General features: G+C 46.5%; 1 pseudogene across 1 annotated transcript; it reads left to right on the top strand.

The window, feature by feature from the left end:
* The first annotated feature begins 6049 nt into the window (after window positions 1-6049).
* LOC306862291 (olfactory receptor 52K1-like) lies at window positions 6050-6929 on the top strand (annotated as a pseudogene). The gene has a single exon. The product of its transcript is annotated as an olfactory receptor 52K1-like (transcript).
* Window positions 6930-8575: the final 1646 nt, after the last annotated feature.

The following is an 8575-nucleotide window of genomic DNA, read 5'->3' as shown; positions in this document are numbered from 1 at the left end:
GAAAGCCAAAATCCAAAATAGTGTCAGACAAATGAATACACTTCGTCTTGCAGCACAGAGCATTTTATGACAAACAAATTGCGGAATACAGAATATAAAGAACTGCTGTAGCCTATTTTTTATGCCTGGCGCGCACCTTTCCGATGCCGCAGTTCGGTGTGTGTGTGTGTCCATACCTCAGACAGTCTCTGTTCAGGATAAATTGGTTCACGGAAATTGGTGGTCTTCATTGGTGCTCTTCTTTTTATTATGTGGATTCAGTATCGCTAGCAAAGTATCAAACTGAGGCATTGACATCCTGAAATAAACTTTGAATCTCTCGAGATAATCCCGCAGCTCTTTGATAAGGAGGTGGAACCTTCCTCTCAGCGCAATCTAAGGATTGGATGGACCCAATATTTTCTTTTTCTTTTTTTAAAAACAGAGAGGACAACAAAACCATCCTCACTACTTAAAGACATTTTGTATAGTTTTGCGATTTTTTTCGCAACGGATTAATTAAAACGCATCGGACTCAGTGTGCAAGGTCTCTGTGCGTGACGAATTTTTAAGATTGCGAATGCAAAAAAACGCATGCGAAAATTTCGGACTCAGTGTGCAGAGACCTTAACGCATACGGACTGACATCAGACAACAAACCAGAGGGCAATATAAAGGGGAGATAATGAGGATGAGATAGAGTGCAGGTGAGGATGGGGAATTAGTAAACAGGTTAACAAGAGGGGCGGAGTCAACCACACGATGACAGCGGAACACATGGCAAGCTGTCAAAACAAAAAGCCATGTGCTCCAGGACAACAAAACCAAGACAGCCCCCACCGAGATCGTGACAGTACCCCCTCCCCCAAGGGACGCCACCAGGCGACTTAAGGGTGGGGTTTACCTTGTCTCCGGCAGAAGTCCTCAATCAACGAACGATCCAGAACGTCCCGAGCCGGAACCCAACTCCCCTCCTCCGGACCATAACCCTCCCAGTCCACCAGGTATTGAAAACCCCTGCCACGACGACGAACATCTAGTAATCTCCTAACAGAATAGACAGGAGAACCATCCACTAGACGAGGGGGAGGGGGGGCAGGGGATGAAACGTTGGCATTGAGAGCAGATCTGAAGACAGGTTTAACCCTGGATACATGAAAAACAGGGTGTACCCGACCAAGAGAGGAAGGTAACTTGAGCCGTACCGCAACCGGATTAAGGACCTTGGTGATCTGGTATGGGCCAATGAACCTAGGCGCTAACTTGCGAGAGACAGCCTTGAGAGGCAGGTCCTTGGTAGACAGCCATACTTTCTGACCACAGACATAACTGGGCGCTGGAATCCGGTGGCGATCAGCTGCTACTTTGGTCTGTCTGGAGGCCTGGACCAAGGCCTTCCTAGCCTTCCTCCAGACACTATGACATCTACGAACAAAGCCTAGGGCAGACAGTACCGCAGCATCGGGTTCCTGAGAGGGAAACAAGGGAGGTTGATAACCAAAAGAACATTCAAATGGTGACATACCTGTGGACGCAACAGGGAGGGTATTGTGGGCATACTCAATCCACGTGAGCTGTTGACTCCAAGAGACAGGATTGCGGAACGCCAGGCAGCGGAGAGCCCGCTCGAGATCCTGATTGGCTCGCTCACACTGTCCGTTGGTCTGGGGGTGATAACCTGATGACAGACTCGTAGAAGCCCCAATCTGTCTACAAAATTCCTGCCAAAAACGGGAGACAAACTGGGGACCCCTATCTGAGACCACATTGACCGGAAGACCATGGATCCAGAAGATGTGGTCAATTACCAGTTGGGCTGTCTCCTTGGCAGAGGGGAGTTTGGCTAGGGGCACAAAATGAACCGCCTTAGAGAAGCGATCCACCACCGTGAGAATCACGGTGTAACCTCTTGAGGGGGGTAAGACAGAGACGAAATCTAAGGCTATGTGGGACCAGGGACGAGAGGGGATGGGCAGGGGCTTGAATAGACCAACAGAGGGACGGTTAGAGACCTTGTTCTGGGCACAAACAGAGCAAGCCAATACAAACTGCCTGACGTCCTGGCCAATGGAGGGCCACCAAAATCGCTGGCGGATGGCAGCCAGCGACCTCCTGACTCCTGGATGGCAGGCAACCCTAGACTCATGACCCCACTGAAGGACCTCAGGACGCAGCGCTTCCGGCACAAACAGACGCCCCACAGGACACTCAATTGGGACCTCCACCCCTCGTCCGGCCCCCTCCACCCTCCGTTCAACGTCCCAGGAGAGAGCCCCCACCACCACTCCTTTCGAGAGTATGGTATAGGGTGGGGTCTCCTCTCCCGGGCGCTCAAACTGGCGGGATAGAGAATCGGCCTTAACGTTCTTGGACCCGGGCCGGTACGAAAGGGTGAAGTCGAATCGGTCAAAGAACAGTGCCCAGCGAGCCTGGCGCGAGCTTAGCCTCTTGGCCGAACGGATATATTCTAAGTTCTTATGATCCGTCCAGACCAAGAAGGGCTGCGCTGACCCCTCCAACCAGTGACGCCACTCACCCAAGGCCAACCTAACCGCCAGCAGCTCCCGGTTGCCAATGTCGTAATTGCGTTCAGCCGGGTTGAGACGATGGGAGAAATATGCACAGGGATCCACCTTCCCATCTCTAGGAGAACGTTGGGACAAGACTGCGCCTACCCCGACATCAGAGGCGTCCACCTCAACAATAAATTGCCGTTCGGGATCTGGAATGGAGAGAACAGGAGCAGAGATAAACCAGGACTTTAAGTTATCAAAGGCCTCCTGAGCCCGAGCACTCCAGGTGAATGGTACCTTAATGGAGGTGAGCGCCGTTAAGGGTGCAGCTACCTGGCCAAAATTCCTGATGAATCGCCGGTAGAAGTTGGCGAACCCCAAGAAACGCTGCAGGGCCTTCCTAGTGTCGGGGACTGGCCACTTGGCAACAGCCTCGACCTTGGCCGGATCCGACTTAATCTCCCCCTCTGAGACAATAAAGCCCAGAAATGAAACTGACTTAGCATGGAACTCGCACTTCTCCGCCTTGACAAAAAGCTGGTTCTCCAGCAGCCGTTGGAGGACTTGGCGCACGTGCTGAGTGTGTACCTGAAGGAATGGAGAAAACATGAGAATATCATCGAGGTACACAAAGACAAACCGGTTAATCATGTCTCCCAGCACGCTATTGACCATGCCCTGAAAGACAGCAGGGGCGTTAGTGAGCCCGAACGGAAGGACCAGGTATTCATAGTGTCCCGTGGGGGTATTGAAGGCTGTCTTCCACTCATCGCCCTCGCGAATGCGGACAAGATGATAGGTGTTGCGGAGGTCTAACTTAGTGAAGACCTTGGCTCCCTGCAAGAGTTCAAAGGCAGACGACATTAAAGGCAAGGGGTACCTATTTTTAACAGTAATGTCATTCAACCCACAGTAATCAATGCAAGGACGCAGAGAGCCATCCTTCTTCTTAACAAAGAAGAACCCGGCGCCGGCAGGGGAAGACGAGTGGCGAATGAGTCCGGCTTTTAAGGATTCTTGAATGTATTTGTCCATAGCCTCTCATTCAGGACCAGACAGGGAAAAGAGACGACCCCGGGGCGGAGAGGTGCCAGGATGGAGATCGATGGCACAATCGAACTGTCGGTGGGGAGGAAGCGAGGTGGCTCGGGACCTGCTGAAGACCAGCCGCAGATCCAGGTACCCCTCCGGGACCCCGGTGAGATCCGCTGCCTCAACCTGCAACACAGGATACACAGACACAGGAGGAGAAGCAACACCTAGGCAGCACATATGACACGACTGACTCCAAGACATAATCTGACTGCGGGACCAATCTACATGAGGGCTGTGCTGAACCAACCAAGGATGCCCCAGAACAAGACTAGCATTAGGGGACTCCATGAGGAACAACACAACCGACTCGTGGTGATTGCCTGACACAACAAGACTTACACAGGGAGTGGTGTGGGTGATAGTGGCTACAGGCTGACCAGAGAGGCCCCAGACAGTGACAGGAGAGGAGAGGGAAATGGCCGGAATGCCCCACCTCTTAGCCGTGCTATAGTCCAGAAAGCTGGCTTCAGCACCCGAATCAATAAGGGCCTTGCAGGAGTGAACAGAGTCTTGGTAAGTGATGGTGGCAGAGAGCTGGGTGCGAGATTTAGGGGAGACTAAAGGAGAAACGCCCACCAGGACTCCCCGGTTAACTAGTGGGCCTTAGCTTTTAAAGGACAAGATAGAGCAACGTGACCCGGCTTCCCGCAGTAGAGGCAGAGGCCCTGAACCAGCCTTAGTTGTCTCTCTCTGGCAGACAATCGCAGACCTCCCAACTGCATGGGCTCGGGGTCAGGTAGAGGTGACTGAGGTGGTGGATGGTCCTTGAAAGGCTGGGCTTCGTCCAGAACCCAGGACGAGCGGGGAGCCAGACGTCGTTGACGCAAGCGAAGGCGGCTTTCGACACGAATGGTCAAATTTATAAAGCCCTCCAGGTCCTGTGGTTGGTCGTGGGTGGCAATTTCATCCTGGATCTCGTAGTTAAGCCCCTCCCGAAACATAGCTCGCAACGCCCCCTCATTCCAATCGCAGGAAGCTGCTAGAGTTTTAAATTGGATGGCATATTCAGTCACGGAACGGACTCCTTGACGGAGCCGTGCTAGTTTGGATGCAGCTTCATCTCCTCTTACAGAGCGATCAAAAAGCCTTGTCATTTCACAGCGAAAATCCTCGAAATCGTTGCAAAAAGGAGCTCCTGCGTCCCATACAGAAGTTCCCCACTCGCGAGCCCTGCCCGTCAGCAGAGTAATGACGTAAGCAATCTTTAACCGTTCTGTAGCATATCGGCGTGGTTGCAGCGCGAACACCAGTGAACACTGAGATAAAAACACCCGACATGAATTCGGATCTCCATCATATAAGGGCGGGTTGTTGGCGTGCGGCTCGGGCTCGCGGTGAGAGAGAGGCAGGGGGGCTGCTGAAGCGGAGGACAAGAGAACCTCTTGTTGAAGTTCACGGAAGCGGCCGCTTAACTCAGCTACCTGGGCCGTGAGGGTTTCGACCTCCTGAGCTGTGGACGAGAGTTGGCTGGCTTGGTGGCCGAGGAGGGCTCCTTGATGAGCGATGGCTGACCGAACAAACTCCTCACCCGCTATATCCATAATTGGTCAGTCCGTTCTGTCAGGAATGAGGCCGGGATCCAACAGCAGGTGAAAAAAATCAAATTTATTGAAAACGAAAATAGAAAAGACTCAGTCCCCAAAAAATCAGCTGGACAGCATAACCGCAGCAAATAGTCCAGAAACAATCGTGTGTAGCGTGAAGACCAGACCACTTCGGAAGTGCCAACCGGGCAGAGTGGCGACGAGACGGCAATAGCCAGCCGCCACTGAGATCCAGAGCGAGTGCAGGGCGCGAGCAGAAGGGAATCGGGAGAGACTACGGAGATGAGGCGGGCATACCGGCAGAGACAGTCCAAGGAAGAGAGCCGACCAGAGTCCTAGAGAAGCAGGCGTTTGTAAACAGGAAAAGATGCAAAAACAGGTGCGCCAGACCGACAGGACTAGAAAAATAAACAAACAAAAAGGTCAGATACACATCTGTCAGCGAGAAGAACTGAAACATTCAGACTAACGCATACGGACTGACATCAGACAACAAACCAGAGGGCAAGATAAAGGGGAGATAATGAGGATGAGATAGAGTGCAGGTGAGGATGGGGAATTAGCAAACAGGTTAACAAGAGGGGCAGAGTCAACCACACGATGACAGCGGAGCACATGGCAAGCTGTCAAAACAAAAAGCCATGTGCTCCAGGACAACAAAACCAAGACAGCCCCCACCGAGATCGTGACATGTTGCATATCTGACTGTATATAAAGTTCTCTCATGGAGCTGTGTGCAGAATGCAGGATGGATTTGTAAAACAGGCGTTCAGAGGCCTTCTCCAAACCTCACAGCCCTTTAAGCCATTTCAATACAGCATACTGCTTGTAATGATTTGAAGTCTTCCAACTGCACAACAATATACGCAAGACTGAACACAAATGGAATATTAGAGTAGAGTCAGAGTTTGAGAAGAAATGGATAACATCTCATCTTCCCATATTCTTACTGTCACAGCTCTGAGAGAGTGGGACTGGACCAGCAGGATCATAGTTTTTTCTTTTGCGTTTCCAGTTTACCTTCTGACTATTTTTCTGAATGCTGGCTTGATTATGATTATTTCTTTTGAGAAATCCCTGCAAGAGCCCATGTACATTTTCTTGTGTAATCTGTTAATGATCTATGTGGAACTACAGGGTTTTTCCCCGGGCTTTGGTATATTTACTCACGGAAACAAGCAGGATTTCACTTGAGGAATGTATTGTACAAAGTCTTGTCATTGTGGTCTATGCAGTTGGTGAATTCACAAATTTAAGCATCATGGCTGTTGACAGATACATAGCGATCTGTCGACCTTTACATTATTACAGTATTATGTCACCTTTCACTGTGAGGAGCCTGGTGACGTTTATTTGGATATTTCCTTGCAGACATGACATAAATAAACTTTTCTGTGAACACCTTTCCTTGTTGAATCTTGCATACAAACAAGATATTTTTCAAGGGATCTTTAATGGATTTATTTATATCAGCATAGCTGTCTTTTTTGTTTTTGTTCTGATTTCCTATTTAAAAATAATTCTAGCTTGTAGAAAATCTAAAGTAAATCGAGAGAAGTTCTAAAGCACATGTGTACCACACTTGATTTCCTTTCTGAACACAACTTGTGGTCTTTCTGATTCTCTTCTTACAAGATTTAAAGTAGAAACATTGTCAAATATGGCATATACTTTTTTGTCTGTTATATTCCTGACTTTTCCCCCTGTTGTCAATCCTGTAATATATGGTATAAAATTAGGTCCAATCAGGGCAAAAATATTGTATATTTTCCGAAGTCCAAGGATTACTAACCTGTAGTATGCACTGTTTTAAATGCGGACTGATTTTTGTGACATGATGCATCACTGTGATTCTTTAAAAGTGGAAATGATAGAATCTCATTTTTATCATTATTTTGAGCTGCAGAAACAAGTATGTGTTCATATATTTGTATTTAAATAGAATAATGTTTTCTTTGAGCTGTATCATTAGTCATATGATTTAATAGCTAAGCAATAGGTATATTTAAAGAAGTCTTTATGTCTTAGCATTTGACTCTGCATATGACATCTTTAATGCTATTAAAGTCAATAAAAACAAAGCAGGCCTGTGTCATTAAAATTGCATTAAAACAGTAGTACGTTTTCCTAAAAACAGTGGAGCTGTATAAGATGTTATGAACAATGCTAATACTGAAACTCAACCAAGAAATTGGATATCATAGTAAAAGTTTGATAACATCTTCTGGTAAAAACTTAAATGCCACCCAGGATTTTTGAAAGATTATTAGCTAGCCATATTCTGTTCTCATGTGTTCATATTTTTTTAGCTAGTTCTTTTTCAAAGTCCAAGGGTTAAAAACTTGTAGTATTCACTGTTGTGCTGACTGCTTTTTGTCTCATGATGATGCATCACAGTGATGATTCTTTAAAAGTGGCAATGATAAAAGTTTTATTTTTTAGCTGCAGAAGCAAGCATGTGCTTATATAATGTTATTTGAACAGGATAATGTTTTATTTGAACTGTACCATTAATGTCACATGATTTAATTTTTAAGAAATATATGTAAAATTAAAGAAGTGCTTAGTAATGACACTGCATATGACAGATCTTTAATGCTATTAAAGTCCATTAAAATGCAGGCCTGTGTCACATGCATTAAAACAGTAAGGTTTCAAACATACATGGGATGTCAGGAACTGGGACAGGATTCAGTTTGCAGGCACAAACAACAGTTTATTGAAATTATCAGCACTAAACAAAGGCAGGCAGAGAATCTGAAGAGTATACACCAATACAGAAGGGGGTGACGGAACGTCGCAGGGTGCTCAAACAGCCGAAGAAGAGCAGCGCTTTGAGCAGGTAGTGACTGGGGCTGCATCCGAAAACTGAAAAATGCTGCCTTCGGAGGTATAAAGTATATCAAATATATCTGAAGTAAAATTTAAAGTATATAAAGTATATCAAAAAAAGTTATTTAGCACATGTATGCCACACTTGATTATCTTTCTGAACTACATAGCCTGTGTTTTTTTTTATTCTTCCCAGACAGAATTAAGAGCAAAAACATTGCCTAGCAGGTTATATACTTTTTTCACTGTGATATTTTGTCAATTCTTTTGTCAATTCTGTAATATATGGTATAAAATTAAGTCCAGTAAGGGCAAAAGTATTGTGTATTTTCCAAAGTTTAAGGATTAAGAACTTATGGAACTAATGGTTGAAAGAAGTATATGTATAGGCTTATGTATATTTATACACGTGCTTGTGTCTTAACATTTGACACTGGATATTTTTTGTGCTATTAAAACCAACAAAGCAAGCATGTGTCACATTCATTAAAACAATGGGTCTCATAAATATAGTGGATCTGTATAGGATGCTATGAACAAAGAGTCTATCAAAATCATCAAAGTAACACTTTGGTGCCATCTTCTGGTTAAAAAGCCTATATGCCTACCAAT

The sequence above is a fragment of the Barbus barbus genome (genome assembly GCF_936440315.1).
Source record: "Barbus barbus genome assembly, chromosome: 43".
Classification (NCBI taxonomy): Eukaryota; Metazoa; Chordata; class Actinopteri; order Cypriniformes; family Cyprinidae; genus Barbus; species Barbus barbus.
The sequence above is the reverse complement of the archived record's forward strand: the minus strand, read 5'-3'. Positions and strand labels throughout refer to the sequence as shown.